The following is a 22,571-nucleotide window of genomic DNA, read 5'->3' on the forward strand; positions in this document are numbered from 1 at the left end:
TCCCTCAGGGTGACTTACCATTGATTCTTTATGTTGAACGGATAACCAAAATATATACTTTTTGTATGAGATACTTACTCATTGAGTAATCAGTCTTTTTATCAGGGTTTAGATTAGGCTCTAATCATGTTTTGAGTATAAGTTGTGCTCAGTATCTTAAAACTTGAATATTGCTCTTCACATTACAGCATTATTATGACCCAATCAAGTCCTCATTCTATCTCGACTCATTGGAGACACAGGTTGCATTGAATCCTGCCTTTTCAAAAGCATTGTCCTAATAATTTGGTAAGAAGTACGTCTATACCTCGGTCTATTGAGCTATTCAGTCCATAAAAATTAGGCTGATAAATGCCTACTCTCTTTGGAGTAAATCTCCCCTTCTCCTTGATCTTTTCTCCCAATTTTGATTAGACTTGTTAGCCATCACAGAAACTTGGCTTAATGAAGGGGACGAATCTTATCTTTAACAGGCTTTACCCCCAATTATGTCGCTTTGCACATTGCCAGGTCCTCTCGCAAGGAGGGTGGGGTAGCTCTCTGCCTCTCATCGTCTTTCAGATATCAGGAAATCCCTTCTAATACCTTTTCTTACCCCAAACTTCTTGTCTGATCCATCTCTGCCTCCTGGTCTTTTACAGTGCTTGTTTGTTACCATCCACCATCTCTCCCCTTACATCTTTGGGAAGCCCTGGAACAATCTTTAGCTGATGCTGCGATACACTTTCCTATTTTGTTAGTAATTAGTGACTTTAATGTGCATGTCGATGTATTTAACTCCACTCAGGCCTCTGCTTTTTTAGCTTTTCTTGCGGATGTTGGACTTTCTCAGGCTGTACAGTTCCCCACCCATGGAGGTGGTCATACTCTTGATTTAATTCAATCTTCTTCATCTGCACCATGTACCATTAACCAGTTATCTACTTGTCCCCTTCTTTGGTCTGATTATTTTTCTGGTTACTTGCTTTATTTCTACTATGTTAGCTCAGTCTCCCACCTCCAATCAATTCCTTCCCCTTTAAAAATCCACCCGTTTTGGTTATCTTATCATAACCCAGAGACCACACCCCCTTTACACTCTCTTTTTCCCCCCGACTTTTCTACTCTTTCTTTACATGCTAAAGTAGCTTGTTGGAATACTGTTTTCGTGACATTCTTTTACTGATTGCTCTAATTCCACTACAACATCATCTTGAGGGAAAAACCCCTGTTATCACTCTGGCCCTTTGCTTCTATGCTGCCAAGTATGGATAGCTGAACGTCATTGGTGTAGACACCGCACAAAAAGCACTTTGATGAACCTTAGATCCTGCCAGAAATTTTATAGTATAGAAGTTAAGGAGGCCAAACGATTCTATTACTTAACTCTTATATCTAAATCCTCTAATTCAATAAAATTACTTTTTTCAGTGGTTTCACGCCTAGGAATGGATCCTAAGGAGCTTAGCCAAGATTGGGTGGCAGAGCCGGTGGCGGGAGGCGGGGATAGTGCTGGGCAGGCTTATACGGTCTGTGCCAGAGCTGGTGGTGGGAGGCGGGGCTGGTGGTTGGGAGGCGGGGATAGTGCTGGGCAGACTTACACGATCTGTGCCCTGAAAAGGACAGGTACAAATCAAGGTAAGGTATACACAAAAAGTAGCACATATGAGTTTATCTTGTAGGGCAGACTGGATGGACCATGCAGGTCTTTTTCTGCCGTCATTTACTATGTTACTATGTTTACTATGTAACTCAGGGTCCACGAAAGGTCAGTTCTTCAATTTCCACTGCCACAGACCTAGCTACTTATTTTACAACCAGTCTTCTCATTAGTTAATTCACTGACTGTTTCCTAGACTTCCACATCTACAGATTTGTCTAACACTCAATTAGCACCCTCTGCCCCCCCCCCAATTTGTTCTGTAGTTTGGAATACTTTTAATCTTCCAGCCTCCAGCACTATATCAGTTCATTAAAGTATTTCACTCCATGCATCTTACAACTTGTTTTTTTGACCCTGTTCCTTCTAAATGGTTTACTTACCTAAATCATGGATTATTACCACACAGTTTTCAATTATTCACCGAAAGTCTTCCTTCTGGCACCTGTTATTCCTATACTTTAAAAATCTACATCCGACTCTTTTTGTCCTATGAACTATCATCTGATTTCAAATCTCCCATTTCTATCCAAACTTTGTGAAAAAATAGTTTTGACCAACTCCTTGCCCATTGCAATCAACTTTCCATTCTCCACCTCTGTCAAACAGTTTTTCGTTTGTCTCATAGTACAGAAACTATGATCACAGCTTGGCTAAGTGAACTTCATGCCATTCTTAATTAGGGAAAAATTGCCCTGGTTGTATCAGATCTTTCTGCTGCATTTGATTTGGTATATCATTCCACCCTTCTCTCTTGTCTTCAGGAAACTGGTCTTTCAGGTACAGGATTGGACTGGCTTACTTCATATCTCACTGAGCACACATTCCCTGCTTTAACCCCATTTTCTAAATCAAATGCCCAACTGTTGAATTGTGGTGTTCTCCAGGGTTCTATTTTATCCCCGTTACTCTTCAATATCTATTTAAGTCCTGTGGCCATGTTAATACAGGATCATAACATTCGATTTTTCATTTATGCGGATGATATCCTGTTAGTCTTTTCTACCTCCCACATCATCCCACATCACCCCTGATCTCACTGTATTACAAACATGCCTTGATGCTTTTGCTGAATGGCTAGCAAGACATAAATTATTCCTTAACCCTTCTAAAACAGTGAAATCTTGTATCACGGAATTCCATCCTTCACCTTCTGTTACCCCAATCCTTTTTTACAGGCCTATTCCCACTGTTACCTAGTTTCATTATCTAGGTATTATTTTCCATTCTAATTTAAGTTTTGCCCCTCAGCTAACTGAGTTAGTTAAAATTGGATTTCTCACCCTCAGGAGGTTAAGATCCATCTTGAGTTATATTGATTCCAATGATTTACATACCTTAGCCCATGCTTTCTTGATAACACATTTAGACTACTGCAATGTTGTCTAATATAGAATTTATTTGTCTTGAAAGCTTCAGAATCTTTAGAATTCAGTGGCCAAGCTGTTATGTAGCACTTCTAGGTACGATCATGCCACACCTCTCTTGGCTAAACTCCACTGGCTTCCTGTTTTTTTATTAACCAATTTTCAAAACCTTGTGCTTTGCCCATAAAGCCATCTAGGTCTACCTCTGTATCTCTCCTCCTCGGTTATTCCTTACACTCCAAGCCATAATCTCAGATGATTAGATGCAAACCACCTTGCACCTCCCACTATGAATCCACATGCTCCTCAGCTTTTTTCTTTGTAGCCTCAAAGTCATTGAATGATCTTCCTTCCACCTTTGATCAGATCAGAGGCCTCTTTTTCAAAATTTAAGCAACTGTTGAAAATACGTTTTCTTCAGTTAGCCTTTGGCCACTCTGTTTCAACCTTGCGAGAAGTTGAGGTTACTGCTACAACTATTTGAAGTGCTGAGACTTGTTTTAATGGAATCAGGCACCCCAGACCCTCTCTCTATCCCTCTTTTTTCTTTTGGAGTGATTATTTGTTGTCCTATATACATTGGTGTTCCTCTATATTTTTATCTTCTTTGTCGTTTTAGCAGTGTATCAAGTTTTTAGTTCACACTCTTTTTCTCAGCACTGTGTGGGGAAGGATGTCCTGGTTGAATTCAAACTGAGCCCAATGAACCTAGTTTGTCCTTGTGTCTGGCCGTGACTTCTGCACTTCACACTGCTTTAAAAGTAAGTTGAAATATTTCATCCAAAATGTGTGTCGTTTCCAAAGGATGATTCTTGATAGAATCTGAGAAGACAGGATGATAGCAAGTGAAAGCACTGCTCAATGTTTCCATCTTGTAATTCATCAACAGCTAAGAAATGAGGGAAGTTGCTGCTGAAATGAAACAATGTATGGTCAGCTTTAGCAGAAGCCAGCTATCCTTCCTTCCTTTCTGGAAGGGACCGGCATACAGCTCCTTTGACACTGGCTTTCAACACCTTTATTTTAAGACTCCAGTCACTGGTAAGTACATGCTACATTCAATGTAGTTCTTCTTTTGTGCCTGTTCATGACACTTCGCACTGCATAAGGCAATCTTGACGTGGTACAGGCAGCATGGAAAGAGTATGATAACAAAGTATTATCTGTACTCATGGCTTGTGGGTCATGCCAATCAGCTCAACACTGCCCACACCTCAGGTCAATCAATGCTTGGGCTACTCTACTGTAGCTGATAAAAACAAGATCAGTGCCAGCCATCAGTCCTCTCATGGAGGCACTGCAAGGTTCTGCCGCATCCTACCAGTGAAGCCAGGAGTAAGTCCTTGTTTCTGGGAGGTACGGGCAACTGAGTTTGGGTATCCTTCCTACAGAAAGGTCTAGAAGATTCTGAGTTTGGATTTCACCATAAAAGTCAGTGGGAACTTACAACAAAATAAAAAAATTTCAGAGGACCTGGGGAGGAACTTCTGCATGCTGGCTCACCAAGGGATGTATCATATGGACCCAGTCAGAAACACAGATGAAGGAGGTCATTTCAGAAGACTTGCACAGCTTTTATGCATGCAAATAGTAACATGCACATGTGTTATGTGTAATAATCAAAGATGTGCAAATTGTGATTTTATAATACTGATACAGTATTTACACATGTAGGATGGAAAGGCCCAAGTTGTGGGCATATTGAGGGTGTGGTTTGGGCAGGAACATGAATTAGGCATGTATTCCTAATTTTACAACAGGATTACATGTACACTTAATAAAAGCTGGACATCAGCATTTACATCTGCTCTGTGACACATGTAAATGTACAACAAGTGCTCATTTGGACCTGGGGTTTGCACCATTCACTGAGAGGTCAATTACACTTATCTGTCTGGTGTGTAACGCTGTGTCCATGTGTCTAAATATACAACTTGGAAAAAGCTGTAATGAAGACGTGAATGTGGCAATATCCTCAGGTCAGTTATATTAGGTTAAACCCCCTCCCCCCCACCCCACTACAGGATCAATGGAAAAAGCTGGTGCAATGGGAAGATCTCAGTGTCAATTGGTTGGGAAGGGACCATGCAATAAAAATGATGGTATTACCCAAAAACATCTTTACCTTTTCATGGCCTTACCCATCCCACTCTTTCTGTCAACTAAATTGCAATGCTTTTGCTTATATCTGGAAAAAGAAGCCACCTCTTGTGCAGTGGACAGTGCTTTTTTTGTCATAAATCTCGAGGAGGAATGGCGGTTCAAAATAAGTACCTGTATATAATATGTAAACCACTTTGAGTGTAACCACAGAAAGTCAATATATCATCTCCTTTATTTTATCTTTGAATTAAAAAAAAAATTTTAAATTAAAATTTGTATCACATGTTTCCTTATTGGCTACACTTGGACGTGAGGCTTTGTAAAATATGGCACTTAGATGTGTAAGCGCCAGCGAAACGAGCACTCGCATCGGTGTCACCAAGTATTGCTGTTCTTTTTATAAATGTAATCCTAACTAAGAGCTCTTTTTACAAAGTCGCAGTAGTACAGGGGCATAGCCAGAAACCCAATTTTGGGAGGGCCTGGGCCAAAGATGGGTGGGCAGAACTCCACTTTGTCCTGCAAGTGATTTGGTCTCTCCCTCTCTCGCCTGCATTCCATATACAGGCTTATTTTTGAAAGAGAAGGACGCCCATCTTTCGACACAAATTGCAAGATGGGCGTCCTTCTCACAGGGTCGCCCAAATCGGTATAATGCAAAGCCGATTTTGGGCGTCCCCAACTGCTTTCCGTCACGGAGACGGCCAAAGTTCCCGGGGGCGTGTCGGAGGCATAGTGAAGGCGGGACTTGGGCGTGCCTAACACATGGGTGTCCTCGACCCATAATGGAAAAAAAAAGGGCGTCCCTGACGAACACTTGGACGACTTTATCTGGTCCTTTTTTTCTTACAACCAAGCCACAAAAAGGTGCTTGAACTGACCAGCTGACCACCGGAGGGAATCGGAGATGACCTCCCCTTACTACCCCAGTTGTCACTAACCCCCTCCCACCCTCAAAAAGAAAATTTTAAAAATATTTTTTGCCAGCCTCAAATATCATACCCAGCTCCATGACAGCAGTATGCAGGTCCCTGGAGCAGTTTTAGTGGGTGCAGTGCACTTCAGGCAAGCAGACCCAGGCCCATCCCCCCCTACCTGTTACACTTGTGGTGGTAAATGTGAGCCCTTCAAAACCCACCTGAAACCCACTGTACCCACAATTAGGTGCCCCCCTTCATCCATAAGGGCTATGGTAGTGGTGTACAGTTGTGGGAAGTGGGTTTTGGGGGGCTCAGCACACAAGGTAAGGGAGCTATGTACCTGGGAGCTTTTTCTGAAGTACACTTTAGTACCCACTAGGGTGCCCGGTTGGTGTCCTGGCATGTCAGGGGAACCAGTGCACTATGAATGCTGGCTCCTCTCATGACCAAAGGGCTTGCATTTGGTCATTTCTGAGATGGGCGTCCATAGTTTCCATTATTACCGAAAATCAGAAACGACCAAGTCTAAGGATGACCATCTCTAGGGACGACCTAAATGTTAAGATTTGGGCGTCCCCAACCTTATTATCAAAACGAAAGATGGACACCCATCTTGTTTCGATAATACGGGTTTCCCCGCCCCTTCACCGGGACGTCCTGCGAGTACGTCTTCAGGAAAACTTGGGCACCCCTTTCGATTATGCCCCTCATGGTCTCTCAAACATCACCCCTCCCTGCATACCTTTTAAATAGCAGATTTTCACTGGCAGTGAACAGCAGCTAATACACACCAGGGCCGCCGAGAGGGGGGGACAAAATTCCCCAGACCCGGGCCTCTGGGGGGGGGGGGGGCCGGCACCGCTGCCGCAGTCCGGCCCACCCTCCGTCGCTCCCTGGCATTGAATTTAAGCGCCTCACCTTTGAAAGCGCAGCAAGCAGCAGCAGATCACTCCTTCCTTCCGTGTCCGCCCTTGCTTTCGAAGGTGAGGTGCTTAGGGTCTGTGCAGAGGGCCTGGGGGTGGAGAGAGGGCCCGGTGGCGGGTGGAGGGGGGGCCCGGTGACCTCGGGTGGGTGGAGGTAGGGAGGTCCCGGGGATGGCCTTGTCCCGGGCCTGGCCCAGTCTCTCGGCGGCACTGATACACACTACTCATATTGGCCCCACAGCCTTCCCTCTGATGCAACCTGTTTCCGCATAGGCAGGAACACATCACAGGGAAGGCTGTGGGGCCGGTGCGAACAGCATGTATCAGTCACTGCTCGCTGCAGGCAAAGATCTGCTATTTACAAGGAATGCAGGATGGACAGTTGTTAGGACTTTTCAGCTGGTGGGGCTTGGGGATCCCTGCCAGCCACATCATAGGTGTGCTGTTACTGGGTGGGCCTGGGCCCACCCTTGGCTACGCTACTGGATCCCCACATGGCAAATGCAATGAAGCCCATAGAAACTGAATGGACTTCGATGCACTTGCTGCGTTGGGAATCACTACCGTAGCTTTGTAAAAGAAGCCCTACCTGGCTGTTGCTGCTGGATGTGCTGGGTCTCACACGTGTATTCTCTCTCATTCTTATCATCATATTTTATGGGTCTCACACGTGTATTCTCTCTCATTCTTATCATCATATTTTATAAAAGCATCTGCGTTCAGTGAGCCTTTTGTAAAAGACCCAGGAAATTGTGCATGACCTGCATAGAGACATGCAAAATGAGCCCTGCATAGAGACATGCAAAATGAGGTTGCCTGTCAGTTTCTTCTGAGAACAGTGTCTCAGGCATTCTTGAACTCAGATATCTAAGTTGATTCTTAGATCTGAACCTTTCCAGCTGTTAGCTCAGTGATGCAGCTTGGCTTAGCTTCAGTGGACTTCTCGCTGGTGCCAGAAAAATTCCTGATAGTTTGTGCAAATAGAATGGTGAGGAAATGAGTGGGAGTAAGATTCAGAAACACAAAGTGATACAGAAAGATCTGAAGAGTGTGAACAACACAGAGTAAAAAAGAAAACATGAAATGGATTTACTGTATTTTTCCTACTGTACTTAATACTCTAATTTGAGCAATGGTTGTTTAACATGTTGATTTTTAAATTGAAGACAGACAGGAATAGAAAAAGCCAGAAAGTTAGAGAAAAAAAAAGAAAAGAAATAGTGACAGAAACAGAGAGGTGCAAGTTCAGGATAGAGTAAGAATAGCAGGAGAGACAGTGAGAGGGTAATTTTATAAAGCAGCACTTGCATGAACAGCATGTTTTACATAAAATGGCTTTTATAAAATATGGGCATATGAGTACGAACAGCAACAAGATGGTGATTACATAGACACAGGGGTGTGCTGGTAAATTTTTAACAACAGGCTCTTTCTCCGGACTTAGCCAGCTCTGCAGTTGGAAGGGCCAGGGGTGGCGGGGGGGGGGGGGGGGGGGGGGGGGAGCAACACTTGTCTCTCTCTCCTCCCTCCCTTCGTGCAGGCACGCTAGGCATACCTTTGCTGGCAGCCAATAAATGGACTGCCACCACTCCCAACGTCTTGCTCTGAGCAGCATGCTCGAACTTCTCTCACATGCTCAAGAGCTGGAAACAAGGAGCGGGGAGCAGCAGTAGTCTATTTACTTGACTGGCAGGGCTCAACATCCCCACCAGCAAAGTAAAAGAGAATTCAGCAGGGGGCCCAAGCCCACATTTTGGGAGCCATTTGTTAAAGTAGTCATGGAGTGCCCTACTTTAACAACCGGCTCCCAAAATTCTTAAAAACTTAACAACCGGCTCTTGCGAGCCTGTGAGAGCCTGCTCCAGCACACCACTGCATAGACATGGCTGGGGTACATGAAAGTATTCTAGGGTCATCGTTTGGGTATAGCGGGGTCCGAGTTGCAATCAGGGCTGCCTGAAGACAGAGCTGGGCCCGGGTCAGGGCCACTGTTGCCCCCCACTTGGGCCACTACCCCCTCACTTGGGGCAATGTCGCTGTCCCCCTCCACTCAGGCCACTGCTACCCCCCCTTCCACTCAGGCCGCCGCCACTGTCCCCCCCCCCCATTTGGGCCATCGCCACTGCCCCCCTTACCTCTTCCTGAATCTGCTCCTCCCTCGGTGTGTAGCATTTTGCTACAATATATTTTTTATGTGCTGTCTTGAGATTGACACCTGACGCAGCGCGCAGTACCACCGAAACACAGCCCATGTCGGGTCCTTGTGTAAAGCACATTTGTTTGCTCTGATCTTGGAAACTCTTCGTGCTGTTCTTTTGCTGTTGTAGGGGAACACGTCTTAAATTTTCTGCCGAAGGCCCATTAAATTCTAGCTACACCACTGGTTGCATGAGACATTTTGGTGCGTAGGGTTAAAGAGCATTGTGTAGGCAGATGCATGCATAAACCCAAATTAGTGCCAATTAACTCCAATAATTGGTTGTTAGTACTCAATTGACTAATTAGTTTACGCACACATCTAGGCTCCATGCCAAAATTTGGGTGACCTATATAGAATTTGTGGGATACTGTTTAGAGTCTATTACACTGAAGGGTACTGTTTAGCCATTCAATATGTTTTGCTGATTATGTTGTTTGTATCTCACCCAGATCCATTGGCGACTGGGTGAGTAGTCAAATTTGTTAACTACATTTTTTGAAAAATACATGTAACCAGGGTCTCACCCGTGTGCTAGCTCCGGCCCTGGGCCACAAAACAGATTTCATTTTAGTTCAGTCTCACATTCAGGGCCAATCTGCCCTCACTCATCAGTTCCAGCACACATGCATTTGAACTTGGGGGGGGGGGGGGGGGGTGGGTCAATGGTCTGGAATAGAGATGTGGGGGTTTGAGAGGCTATGCTTTACCCTCTGGAGCAGATCGGTTCATTCAGCAATCTTCCACAAACCAGGCAGTACTCAAAAAAGTCTCAAACAAATGCAAACTCTTTATTTGAACTCTTGCAACATGCAAACGGCAACTGGCAAATTATCAATCCAAAGTATTCCTTATTGTTATGCCCAAAAGGGAACTTCCTTTTCCACCTCTTCCCTGAATTATATTTACACAATACTTGGTGTTATATTCAGCTTTTCTTATCCATGTCTATCCTATAGAGAGAGATTATCCCCAAAGGCTGTACTCCTCTTCTTTACACTGATTTACTTTTGCGGGCTCAGACCTCCCTCGATCTGACCCTCCTCCAGCAGTGACCTCACCATTGGTCCACCCTGGTTCTGGGACGAGCTTTCCCTGGCTCTGGTTCTCTGCTCCCAGACTGGGCCCTCTTATACCCACCTGTAGCACACTGTCTTCTGATTACCACTTATTGGAGCCGCAACCTGCCTCTCATAGCCAGTGGATCTCTCCAATTTTTAGGACTTTCCCTCTCCTCCTGGTCAATGGCAGGGGATGTGCAAGTGACTCCAGACATGCAGGCAACCAAAGCCCCCCCCCCCCCCTTACCCCTGGATTCTATACAGCGCTCCTAGAGATCCATGCCAAAATCCGAGCGTATTCTGTAACAACGCGTATAACTTAATTGGCTTAACAAGCCAATCAGTGTTGATAACAGCACTTATCAATAATGAGCACGAATTGGCAATAATTAGAAGTTACACGCACAACTTGCTAAGCGTATTCTGTAATGCAGTGTGCCCAAATTCTAACTCGTGCAGTCAAAAAGGAGTGTGCTTATGGGTGTTTCGTGGGAATTCCCAAATTTTTGTGTGTAGTTATAGAATATGGCCCAGTGCGCCTAAATCTATGCGCCGGGATTTACGCCATGTTTTTGTTGGTGTAAATGGATGTGCATAGTTTTAGGTGCTGGGATATCAACTAAGCGTAATTCTTTATACCACACCTAAATCTAGGCGCCACTTATAGAATATGCTTAGGCGAAAATGTTTTCTGCGCAGATTTTTTTGGTTCCATATATAGAACCCCCCTCAAAGGGCATAACTTTAGCTTTATCTTCTTCCAGACTCCTCCCTCCTGTCACTCTTTAGTACCAGAACACTATTTCTCTGCATTTTACTTCAAAACTACTCCCCATAGGCTGGGCTTCCTCCCACCCAGGGACATCCTACCACTCCAGCCCTCTCCCTCCCCCCAGGGATCTGGAAAAATCTCTCTCTTTAGTAATACCCATTCCCATGGGTAATGTTCATGCAAGCATTCCCTGGGTGCTGGAGCAGAGTTTTAAGATACATGCATGTGATATAAAATACATGCATATTCATGCAAACTGAGGGGAAAATGTTACACTTGCTTTATATCAGGTATAACTTTGTGAGGGAACTTTCGGGGAGGCACATATATAGGGCTAGATATGGTGCCAAAAAAAGCACTATTCTATAAGCCACTTTTAAAGTTAAGGGCTCCTTTTACCAAGCTGTGGCAAAAGTGGGCCTGAGCTGGCGTTGGCGGGTGTTTTTGACGTGCGCCGAGGCCCCCTTTTACCACAGCAGGTAAAAGGTAGGTCTTTCTTTTTTAAAAGAAATGACCATGCAGCCATTTCAGGGGGAGCCCTTACCGCCACCCATTGAGGTGGCGGTAAGGGCTCCTGTGCTAACCCAACGGTAACTGGGCAGCATGCGGCACTGCCCAATTACTGCCGGGTACACACCGGTGCTACAAAAATAAAAATATATTTTTGTAGATCTGGATATGACGGTGCGCTGGGGGTGGGCAGTACCACCAGGCTGCCTGCATTGGGCTTATCACCGCTTTGTAAAAGGGGCCCTAGGAGAGGTTTACAGAATAGGCCCGGCCCTTTGTGTCAACTGAAACATGATGCAAATCCATGCACCCACATTAGGCGCATATCCCAGTTATTCTATTACAAGCCGCGTTAATTTTAGAAACGACCCTGTTATGCCCATGACCTTCCCATTTCCACGCCCCCTTTCTCAGATCGCATGTAAATTTTAGGCCCGGATCCTGTGCCTAAATTTATGCACGTAAATCCCAATTAAATCTAATTAGTGCCAATAATTGTAAAAAGCCAATTATTGGTGCTAATTAGCTCCTTATGCAATTAAATTGCATACGCAAATTGGGTGTGCACCCAAATTTGTGTAATTTTTGGCGACTTTCATAGAATTAGGGGGATATGGTCTTTATACCACAAATGCCACAAAAATGCCTGTGTGCCCTGTCATAAAATTAATTACTTCTACATGCATTACTTTGGCAACATATGTATCACTGTTATGTCACTAAAGTTATCCAAGTCTGCGTGAAGAAGGTGGCCAAACATGTGTTGGGATGCTGGCCTCTGATTTCTGATAGTGTTTTGAGTAGAGAGGTGTAAAAAGAGAGGTAAAATAAGGACAAAGTTCCCTTCTCCCTTCTATTTCCTCTCCCGTCTAAGAAGCTGAGCTGTACTGGAAATCATCCATTTTGTAACATTTTACAGCCTCTGAACATAGCTTTCCAATCCAGCTTTTAATAAAAAGGTTGGCTGCTTTTAGGATACTGACCACAAATATGTTATTGTACAGAAATTCTACTCACTTTCCTGAGAAAACTCAGGAAGAGCATTTGGGAGCAGAGTTTTGCATCATCTTACAACCAAACTGCAAACCTGCCTGCTACGATAAATCACGGGCTACAGGTAGTTTTAACCTGTTTTAAGTTTTAAAACTCAAATATATATATATATAAAGATTAAAATGACTAACATTATTCTAATGAAACAAGGCTTAATTATAATTTTTTAACAAGAAGATTAATGCATCAAGTTTGCTCAGGGTCCAAACACGTTCACGTACCCAGTGTTAATCCCCCCACCCTCCCCTTTATATAGTACTGGTTTTTGGTCTCAGTTGTAGGCTACGCTAGTAGTCGTACTGAAAGAATAAGGAGGAATAAAAGACCAGTCTCAGCTCAAGTGTCAAACATTAGGCATGTCAGAGACAGGTGTCTCAAATTTTATAAAAGTTATAGGATCTACTAGTGGGTTGGAGAAAACTAGTCTTAGTAGACTGTATTTTTTTCCTCAGGAAAGGGGGGGGGGGGCACACTGGGACAAATAGCACAAGTACCTCTTAATCTTGGGCTGTGCACCACTTTTCAGCACTTTTCAGAGAGGACGTACATAGAAACAGAGAAAGTCACAGAAGATAAATATCATATGGCCCACCCACAGCAACTACTAATTTTTATAGTCCCTCACAGAAACACAAAAAATAAAGGCAGTTAAAGACCATATGGTTCATCCAAAACAGCTATTAAGCTCTACAATCCCTTCCTTTCCCTCACAGATTCTCTGTGCTTGTCCCATGCTTTCTTGAATTCAGATACAGCCCTTGTCTCCATTGCCTCCACTGGAAAGCTGTTTCATGATTCCAACACCCTTTCTGTAAAGAACTACTTCCTTAGATTACTCCTAAGAAGCTTTAGAACAAGGGGATATAGGATAAGATTGAAAGGGAATATTGGACAGAAATAGCGGTGGATGCGTAGAACGGCCTCCCAGAGGAGATGGTGGAGAAGATAGTCTGTGCCAGGGATGGACTGACCATTCAGGCAACTGGGCAATGCCCGGAGGCCCAAAGGCTCTGCCCGGATGCCCGGGGCACCGCTGGTGAACTAGTGACCTCAGTGGAGAGGAACATGTTCTTTCCTGCCCTGCCCGCTGGGCTGCTGCTATTCCTTCTCACCCGGCACCACCATATTTTAAAAATGGCAGCCGAGACTCCCTGCAGAAGTCTCGCGAGACTGTCGAGACCCGCAAGACTACCGTGGGAAGTTTTGGTTGCCATTTTGAAAACCTGTCGGTGCTGGCAGGCGGGGGAATAGCGGTAGCGCAGCTGGCAGGAAAGAACATGCTTCCCCCGCAGAGGCCACCAGACTACCAGGACCCCTCAGGTAGGACTGGGGCAGCAGGGGCATCAGCTGCGGCGGAATGGGTGGCAGGGGAGGTGTCAGGCAGCGGCCAGGCAGGGGGCCCAGATCACCCTCAGCGCCCAGGGGCCCAGACCACCCTCAGTCCGCCCCTTTTCAGTGCCCACCCATTTCCCCTTTAGGCCCACCCAAACTCTGCTCTATGGTCATGCTACAACTCGAGAGAGAGGAAGGGATTGTAGAGCTTAGTAGCTGGTATGGATGGACAGACTAGATAGGCTGAGGTAGTATGGTCTTTATTCTATTAAACTATCCCATCAGCACCTTGGAAAAGTAGAAGTCCTCTTACATTTAGCAGTAATGAATGTTTGCTTATGGTTCCAGGAAGCAGAGCCAAGTTTTAGGGCCTGGAATTCAATTTAAGGAGAAAGTGCTTAGTGCTCCCTTTTTCTTGTGACCACCTCCTGGAGAGTTTAAAGCTGATCAGAGCATGAAATTCCTGCTAAGCCCAGGACAAAGGGGGGGGGGGGGCGGCGGGGGCGGGGCACGGGGGCAGAGGATGGTGGGAGGCGGAGCTGTGGGAGAAAGAAAGGAAGAGATGAAGGGAGGGGGGCCGGGGTAGCTAAAGTTTGGATTTCTATGCTGCAGGGGTAAGCGGGGAGCAGCGGCGACCTCGGGCGGGGGGGGGGGGGGGGGCAAGGCCATCCATACAGGATGCTACTGACGAGCGCCTTTGCCCCTTCCCGAAACACACGTGTTTGTGTTTTGGTTTTTTTTTTTTGTTGTTGTTGTTTTGACGTTTGTGGCATGCGCAGAGCAGCCAGCATAAGGCTTGGCTGCTCTGCGCATGCTTTAGGGGCCGATTACCGACGGGGATTACACCAGTTTCATGCATTGTACTTTAGAATACCGCACCAAACATGCGCGACTTGTTTTTATGGTGCATTCTTCATTTTTTCAAATTCGTTAAGGACTTTTACGTTTTAGATTTTTTTACGTTTGGTTGATGCATCTGCCTCTCTGTTCTGCGATGCAATAGCCCCTGCATTGCTTAGCTTCTGAATAATTACAACTGGCTAAAAGAAGCCAAGCCACAAACACACCTTGACTAGTCTGGAAATTGCTCCACCCACCACGAGTTTAAGCCTGAGTTTGAGGTTGCTACTCATACGTTTCAAATGTGGGCTAATGCAAACCACTTTTTATACCTCTATAAGATAAGAAATGGGGGTAATTTTGTATGGCATTTATATTTTTAACTACTTATATAAAGTACTCCTTACACCTTTAATATCTTAAACTTGTTTTTTATTTTATTACTTGTGCCTAATACCTCTACCCTCAAAACTCACATTCTCACATTGCATTCAACATAGCTCACAGTGTCTTTACATGTTCCCTTGTTAATTAATTAACCATTTAAGTTCTTTATTCACTTTTCAATACAATACATTTACTATACAGCAGTTTCTCTGCCTTATTTCAGAACATTTTCAAATCAATGTCTTCCGATGTACTTCTGATATTCTTCTTAAATCCCAGTTCAAATGTCTATCAATGTTTATACTGATTTACTCCGTTCATTTCCTTAAATGCAAAGCCCAAGTGTCTTTGTATTTCCAAATGGCTATGCTGGAACGCAATTAAACCTGTGATCCATGAGGAACAGGTTTAATTGTTAATGTTAAGCACCTGATTCTCAAAGTGGACATATTCCATGTTTTCTGGTGACTTTTTCTGATCATGCTGGTCCAGTATCCGATTCTGCTGCTATCTGTCCTCAGTGCAGGTCAGGAAGTCTTCCTCCTTAAATATCTCCCTGGCAACCCAGGACACCTCCAGCCAACCCCCCCCCCTCTCTCAGCAGTAGGGTAAACAAACCATAAACCAATTTCCACAACTGATTCACAAGTCTAGAGGGCTTTCACTGCAGCTCCTGCTGTGAGAATGGAGGTAAATCAAAAATTTAAACCCCTCAGAGCACAGCAGGGAGGCTTAGCCTCTCCAAGCCTCTTATACCGGGCGCCTATGGGGCCTGGCTATTGTGGGGTGGGTCCCTTAGTGATCACCCCACCCCTGAAGGGTGGCCTGGCATTTGAGTACCGGCACCTTTTTCACTAGAAAAAACACACTGCTAATTATTGCCAATTAGTGCTGATAATTGGTTGTTAATTTCCAATAATCGGCGCCAATTGGCTTGTTGTTCAATTAAGTTGTATTCAAAATATGGCTGTGTAGCCAAATTAGCATGCACAACTTTAGGTATGGAGGAGTAGCATAATGGTTAGCGGGTTCAATTCCCACTGCAGCTCCTTGTGACCTTGGGCAAGTCACTTAACCCTCCATTGCCCCAGGTACAAAACTTAGATTGTGAGACCTCTAGGGACAGAAAAAGTACCTGCATATAATGTATACAGCTCTGAATGTGTCTAGTAGTGCTATAGAAATGATTAGTAGTAGTAGGTGCCATATTTAGAATTTGGGAGATAGTGAGGGGCATAATCAAAAGGGGCACCCTAGTTTTCCTGAGGACGTCCTCACAGGACATCCCAGCAAAGGGGTGGGGAAACCCGTATTATCGAAACAAGATGGGTGTCCATCTTTCATTTCGATAATACGGTCGGGGACGCTCAAATCGCGAAATTTAGGTCAACCTTAGAGATGGTCTTCTCTGATTTTCAGCGATAATGGAAATCGAGGATGCCCATCTCAGAAATGACCAAATCCAAGCCATTTGGTTGTAGGAGGAGCCAGCATTCATAGTGCACGGGTTCCCCTCACATGGTAGGACACCAACCGGGCACCCTAGGGGGCACTGCAGTGGACTTCAGAAATTGCTCCCAGGTGCATACTCCCCAGAACTGTACACCACTACCATAGCCCTTATGGGTGAAGGGGGGCACCTACATGTGGGTACAGTGGGTTTCTGGTGGGTTTTGAAGGGCTCACATTTACCACCACAAGTGTAACAGGTAGGGGGGGATGGGCCTGGGTCTGCCTGCCTGAAGTGCACTGCACCCACTAATGTGGAAATTAAAAAGAGTAAGACCTTTCTTCCCGAGGACCGTGTTCCGTAACCCGGTACAATCAATGGTACTCAGTCATCTAGACTACTGCAACGCACTCTACGCTGGCTGCAAAGAGCAAATAATCACGAAACTTCAGACAGCCCAGAACACTGCAGCTAGACTCAAATTTGGTAAAAGAAAATATGAAAGTGCCAAACCCTTACGAGAAAAGCTACACTGGCTCCCACTTAAAGAACGCATCACGTTCAAAATATGCTCACTAGTTCATAAAATCATTCACGGAGATGCCCCAGCCTACATGTCAGACCTGATAGACTTACCACACAGGAATGCTAAAAAATCATCCCGCACATTCCTTAATCTTCACTTCCCCAATTGCAAAGGTCTAAAATACAAACTAACGCATGCGTCAACCTTTTCCTACCTGAGCACACAATTCTGGAACGCGCTGCCGCGCAACCTAAAAGCAATCTATGAACTAACTAACTTCCGTAAACTGCTGAAAACCTATCTCTTTAACAAGGCATACCACAAAGATCAACAAATGTGAACACCTCCACATATATCCAGAATTGTCTTATAATTTCTGCTTGTTATGCTACTATCATGTCTTATTATTATCATGTTACCCAAGATCCTTCTGTAATACTACATGTCTATTTCTTATATATTTCCACCATTCATGATGTATTGTAAGCCGCATTGAGCCTGCAAAGAGGTGGGAAAATGTGGGATACAAATGCAATAAATAGTGGGAAAATGTGGGATACAAATGCAATAAATAAATAAATCAATAAAACTGCTCCAGGGACCTGCATACTGCTGTCATGGAGCTGGGTATGATATTTGAGTCTGGCATAGAGGCTGGAAAAAAATATTTAAAACATTTTTTTGAGGGTGGGAGGGGGTTATCTGGTCATTTAGGGCACATTTTTGTGGCTTGGTCATAAGAAAAAAAGGACCAGGTAAAGTCGTCCAAGTGTTCGTCAGGGACGCCCTTCTTTTTTCCATTATGGGTCGAGGACGCCCATGTGTTAGGCACACCCCAGTCTCGCCTTTGCTATGCTTCCGACACCCCCCCCCCTCGTGAACTTTGGTCGTCCCCGAGATGGAAAGCGGTTGAGGACGCCTAAAATCGGCTTTTAATTATGCCGATTTGGGCGACCCTGTGAGAAGGACGCCCATCTTACGATTTGTGTCGAAAGATGGACGCCCTTCTCTTTCGAAAATAAGCCTGTCTATAAAATATTTCACTCATAATACAAAATTTCAGTAACATCTGTTAAGGGAAAAATAAGGGCACCTTTACTGTTCTCTGTTATCAATGAACACAGTTTGTTGCCACTATTATCACTCAAAGCCTTTATGCAAGGCTCACAATGTAAAGATGTTTTCAACGTAAAAACAACACATCTAGCAATATATAAAATTATTTTTTTCTGAACACATGGACAGATAGACAGGTCTTGGGATATAAGTGTAATCATGGTCTGGTATTACACTTTCATCAGGATCAATGAGACTGTGTCTACTGCTAGAATTGTTAAGGACTGATCCTGAGGGTGTTACTTTGGCTATCTAATTGCTTGATATAGTTAAAATGGGAACAGTTTCCAGAGTCAGGCAATTACCTCGGATAATATCTTGCAGATCATTATTCACAAGCAATTTTCTTATGGCAATTACCAAATTGTGAACTGATATTATTGTAAGAATGGGTTAGCCTAACAACTATCAGAGGTAGACTCGATCATATAATTTACATTATTAATTGTGTTTGGATTTGGGTAATTACTGAGTAAATGCTGTTATCAGATCATATTAGTAAGCTGATTATTAACCGACTAATAGTTTTAAGGCAAGATTTTCTTTGTTGAAGTCATGCTGACTCATTTCCACCAGATTTGTACCTCCTTGGTTGATTTTAAACAAGAAGCGAAGAAATGATTTATTCTGTTCTGACAGCAAGAACATCTCATCAAGCTATGCATCACCATTTGCAAAATATAAATGTCAATCAGCTCCAACTCTTCTACTGCTGCTTTCCCGTAGCCATCACTATTCCCAGGACTCATCTATATACTAACACACAGTCAGGAGACAAAGATTTAAAAAACAAAACAAAACAAAAAAACCCTGCCATTTACATCCAAACAGATTTTAAGAAGAAATATACACAACAGAACTGGAAAATGTTGGCATATTTAGACTGACTCTGGACAGAACTGCATTTAAAAAAAACAAAAGGAGCATGTTCCTACATACCATCTTTCTCTTTTGATCTATGCATAGGGAAAAATGTTTTTAAATGCTCTCAAGTTTCAACCTAATTAAAGTTTAAAAAAAACCTTTGTACTTAAAAATAAAAACTCTGAACGTTGAGCACCTGATTCTCACAACATGATATCTGTTTTGGTGTCTCTTTACTAGGTGAAAAAATCTCTAGGGTGTTCCTATAACCAACCCTCCAACTGACACGATGATTATGATTTAGGACAAATTACTACTCTAACCAATGAAAGGCCATTCCATTATGATAGTTCCTCTGTGTACATCCATATGACGCACAAGCTGGCAAGTTTCTATATATAACTGAGATAAAATAACAATGAACAATGACAATGTGGACAGAGCAACTGATAGCCTCCTTGCTTTGTTTTGTGTGTACCAAAATGGTGGTTGCTGGGGAAAACAGGCTTATTAAATTTCATCAATAATTTAGATGCCCGGTCTCCTAGTCTCACAAGAGCCTTCTGCAATTCCTCACAATCCTCAGCCATTTTTACAACTTTGAATAATTTTGTTTCATCTGCAAATTTGATCACCTCACTAATCACTCCTATCTCCATATGTTAAACACCACAAGTCCCATTACAGACCTGAGGGGCACGCCACTACTGACCTCTTTCCATGTGGATAACTTACCATTCAGTCCTACTCTGTTTCCTTTTAGCCAGTTTTCAATCCAAAAAAGGCAGTACCTTATATCCCTCCATGACTCTTTAAGTTCTTAAGAGGAACTTTGTCAAACACTTTCTGAAAATCCAAATACAGTGTGGGAGGAAGTTATCAAGATGTGGTAAAAGGGGAACCTTTACTGCATTTTGATTTACCACTGGAGTCACCAGTTATGGGAGTCAGCAACCTGTGGTATCTCAATACAGCAGTTTGCTGACTCCCGTGGTAAATGAATAGCGCTGTTTGCAAGCCAGCTCACAAGCAGTGTTATTCCAGTGGTGCGGGAGCATCAGGCCTCAAAGTGTGGCCCGGTGCTCCCAGGCCGCATCTTAAAGGAATCATGGTGCTGTCCCCTCACTCTCCCCAATGAGCACCCACAACCCCCCCGATCACACCCCTACCCCCCAAATGAGCACTCATAACCCCCCCATCATATTCTTCTTTGATCAGAATCCCCACTATCCCTAAAGAAAACCCACTCCCACCCCAGGGGTCCACCAGTCTGTTCCTGGTATTCCTGTGGCTTCTTGGGCAGGAGTGATCCCTAGTCATACTGCCCTTGCCAGCACCATCTCCTAAAATGGCACCCCTAGTGGTAGTCTCCCTGTACTACTGTTAGGATTCAGGTTTCTATATAAAGAATGTGTCTTTCATGGTATGCCCTGATTGGAAGTAAAACTATTAAAGTTGGCCCTGGCCCTAGTATCTTCCAGCCACATTGATTCATGTAGCTGAGCCAGAGCACTCATAACACTGTGTGTCTTGACTCAATTTTAAAGCTAAAACCTGTTTTCTTAATGACTCTCCCTTCAATGCTCAGAGACACAGGCTCCAAAGTATCAAATTTGTTTGTTTCTGTTCTGTCAGACACTTAAATCTGCTCAGGGGGTGGCTTTTTTATTGATGTTGGCTCAGGATTGAGTTTATCACATAAAATCCTGGGGCCATGAGTCTTGGCATTGACTTAGAGAAGCGACACTTCCCCAGGAGTAAATTTATAATCTTATCAGTCACTTAAACTGAAAGTCCATGGACTAACAGCGAGCTGCCCCAGCTGTTAAAACCTGTCCATCTTCACATAGTCACTAAAATATTATTCTTGACTGGACACTGGTAAAAAAAACTCCAAATCCTGTGCTCAGGAAGATAAGAAAGGTCATTTTAGCCACAGAGTGACAGGGACATTCTGACATCCGCTTCTGTAATGATATAAGGACATTTTAGATGGGGGAATGGAGAAAGATTATAGATTATTCAATGTGAGTTTCTATTTCAGATTATTATTTAGAAACTAACTGCAGTTATAGAAACTGATACATATTTTACTCTCATTGGCCTTAAAATCCATCCGTTATAACTAGAGGAACAATTCCTTTCTACAGATACTAATTTGATGGTTAAAATATCAGCTGGGAGCACCGGGCAGTGGTGTGCTGGTAAATGTTTAACAACAGGCTCTCTCCCCGGTCCAGCTCTGCGTCCCCCCCCCCCCCCCCCCCCCCCCCGTCCACCTCTGCGTCCCCCCCCCCCCCAAATTGCAGAGCTGGCTATAGCCGGGGAGAGAGCCTGGGGGGGGGGCAATCTAATTCATGTTTAATGTGGGATAAAATGCCATAAATAAGTAAATAAAAATAAACTTTTAATGTTGAGCACCTGATTCTCAAAGTGGACATATTCCAAACACTATAATGAAAATAAAATGATTTTTCTACCTTTGTTGTCTGGTGACTGTTTTTCTGATCATGCTGGCCCAGTATCTACTACTACTACTACTACTACTACTACTACTATCATCTTAACTCCGTTTCCAGGGCTTCCTTTCCATTTATTTCTTTACTTTCCGCCTTTCTTCTTCATTTCTTGCCCTACATCCGTAAGTAAAAGCTGGGTCCTCTGCAGACTTGACTGTCCAGTGGATCCAGCTTCTGCCTATTTCCTCCATCCATGTGCAGTTATTCTCCTCTCTTCCTTTTCCCTCTTCTCATCTCCTTCCTCACTCTTCCCTCCCCTCCATCCATGTCCAGCATTTCTCCTCTCCCCCTTCCCTCTCCTCCACCCATGTCCAGCAGCAACCCTCCTCTCCCCTGCCCTCCATGCACCCATGTCCAGCAGCAACCCTCCTCTCCCCTGCCCTCCATGCACCCATGTCCAGCAACTCTCCTCTCCCCTCCATCCACCCATGTCCAGCAACCCTCCTCTCCCCTCCCCTCCATCCACCCATGGTCCAATGTCTCTCCTTCTCTCTTACCTCCCTCCCACCACTTCACCCTCGATTCAGCATCTCCCCTTCTCTTTCAGACACCCCCCTCACACCCTCGATGCAGCATCTTCTCCCCACCCCTACTACCTCGTGCTGCTTTCAGTCGGCCTACCTTTGATTTAGTTCAACCAAAGAGATGCATGCTCATGCTGCCCGAGTAGTGAGAAAATTTACAGCATGCTTCTTCTGCCGATGCCAGCACTGCTGTGCATGCTCAGTTAATATCTGCCATCTCTTCATGGTTAACTTCCAGTCACCTAGTTCTAAACCTGTTCAAATCTGTCGCCCTCTGGATCTTAGGGAATTTCCTCCCTTCTATCTTTGTCCCTTTCCTCTCTGGCACCCCATGTACTCTTGTCAATTCTCTTAAATACCTTGCTGTGACCTTTGACCCTCACCTTTTCTTCTCCTCTCATATCTTCTGTATCACAAAGTTCTGCTTCTTTTCTCTTTCCTGGATTCGTTCTCTTCATAGCTTTCTTG

The 22,571-nt window shown here is 44.2% G+C and overlaps 1 protein-coding gene across 3 annotated transcripts in view; it reads right to left on the reverse strand.

The window, feature by feature from the left end:
• SMPD4 (sphingomyelin phosphodiesterase 4) overlaps positions 1-22,571 on the reverse strand; it is a 99,669-nt gene that overhangs the window by 72,165 nt on the left and 4,933 nt on the right. The gene's annotated exons all lie outside the window — the stretch shown is intronic.

The sequence above is a fragment of the Microcaecilia unicolor genome, chromosome 11, assembly GCF_901765095.1.
Source record: "Microcaecilia unicolor chromosome 11, aMicUni1.1, whole genome shotgun sequence".
Classification (NCBI taxonomy): domain Eukaryota; kingdom Metazoa; phylum Chordata; class Amphibia; order Gymnophiona; family Siphonopidae; genus Microcaecilia; species Microcaecilia unicolor.